The sequence below is a fragment of the Topomyia yanbarensis genome, chromosome 2 (assembly GCF_030247195.1).
Source record: "Topomyia yanbarensis strain Yona2022 chromosome 2, ASM3024719v1, whole genome shotgun sequence".
Taxonomy (NCBI): Eukaryota; Metazoa; Arthropoda; class Insecta; order Diptera; family Culicidae; genus Topomyia; species Topomyia yanbarensis.
In genome coordinates, this window is record NC_080671.1 from 198,176,008 (window position 1) to 198,177,491 (window position 1,484).

General features: G+C 31.5%; 1 protein-coding gene across 3 annotated transcripts in view; it reads right to left on the reverse strand.

Annotated features, from left to right (window-relative positions):
* Positions 1 to 245: 245 nt before the first annotated feature.
* Positions 246 to 1,484, reverse strand: part of LOC131682620 (zinc finger protein 287-like) — a 6,747-nt gene continuing 5,508 nt past the window's right edge. The window contains exons 3-4 of one of the 3 annotated variants that reach the window (XR_009304110.1): positions 624 to 789; positions 246 to 479 (exon numbers count right to left, since the gene is read on the reverse strand). The gene's annotated coding sequence lies outside the window, so the exon portion shown is untranslated. Of the gene's footprint in view, positions 480 to 543; positions 790 to 1,484 lie in introns of those variants that run through there. The other 2 variants (XM_058964260.1, XM_058964259.1) reach the window with 2 other exon arrangements.

Below are 1,484 nucleotides of genomic sequence, written 5' to 3' on the forward strand. Positions count from 1 at the left end.
AACTCATTGCAGATATGACGTTTTGAAAAAACGCTCAAGAAATGTTGATTGAACTTAGTTATAGCTAATCTATTTGTTTGGATAAAATGTATTATTTAGAAACAAAAACAATACTGGTAACATCAATAATTGGGTAGATATTTCAAATGAATTATTTGACCTGAATTGGCTTGTCCAAAATATTCGCAACAATAAACGAGCAGGTTAGAATAAATATAAATGCTTTTATAAACCTATGTTGGGTATTTCATTTGTTTTTTTTAAATTTCTTTGTTCTAATTACATTAGGCAAACAAAGCCGTTTCTTGAGGTTCTAAAGGTGTGAGCCATGTCATTGACAACATTCTCCTGGTAGGAAATGGATGTTTTTTCGTACTTTGGCGTATTGACGACAAATTCATTGACGAGGATTGCTCCCGCAAAATTTCAACAATCCATCCGTTTTGCACAAACCTCTGGCAGTGATGAGCGTTCTGTTTCTGTGGAAACATGAAAAAATATTAGGTTTAGGATCGAGATAGATTTTTTTATTCTGATAAATGTAAAACAAATTCTGTTCGTTTTTCAAGAAACAGAATAGAGATAAGCTACTCTATCCCTATGTGAATTATTCAAATACTTACATAAAATTTAATAACACTTGTTGGCAGATAAACATCTAGCAGCCCGATGGTCTCTGCTTCTGCTGCATTCAGCTTCATTTCAAACGCGTCGATAAAAAATTCTTCACCAGAAGACATTTTGAAAGTGCAAATGAAAAGAACCACGCAAGTAAACCTTGTTTTGTATCTACATAGAAATAATTTATTTTAAAGATATAAACAGTGATATCGAAATAGTATTGCAATTGATATAAATATTTGTTATGACTACCAGTGTATATGTTTAATTTAAATAAAAATAAACTTTTCTCTTTTCTTTCCAAAAATGACAAATGTTTGTTTTCACGGTTTTCACTTAATATCTCGCTAGAATTTTATGCTTTGAATGTTGTTTGCTTTTTCATTTTAACTACGACATATTTTCCTGGCGTGTAGTAATCTCGAGGAGATCTTTGTGAATATATTAGTTGCATAAACAGAAAAGGGAGAGGGGAAGGAAAGCCTGCACATATTCATAGAGATACATTTTTCCAAACATAGTATTTGGCCCTACAGCATTTCGGCGTACCTCAAATTAGTAAAAATTTCAATATTTTCAAATCGCTTGGAATTTGTGGATCGGACATGATCGAAAGAGTTCGAATGTATTTTGGATAGCTGGAATCTTGTTTTGTAATACTGCTTCAGTAACTTTGCTGGATCTCGTCGTTGAATAGAACCAGCTAATATTCAAGTTTGGAATAAAATTTTTAGAAAACATATTTTTTAAAGTTGGTGCAATGCAAAGCAACACCTCTATTTTCAGTTACGTTTGTAATAATATTGTCTTATTTAATACAGTCATCATCACTAGAAAGCGATATTGCTAGATATATAATGAAA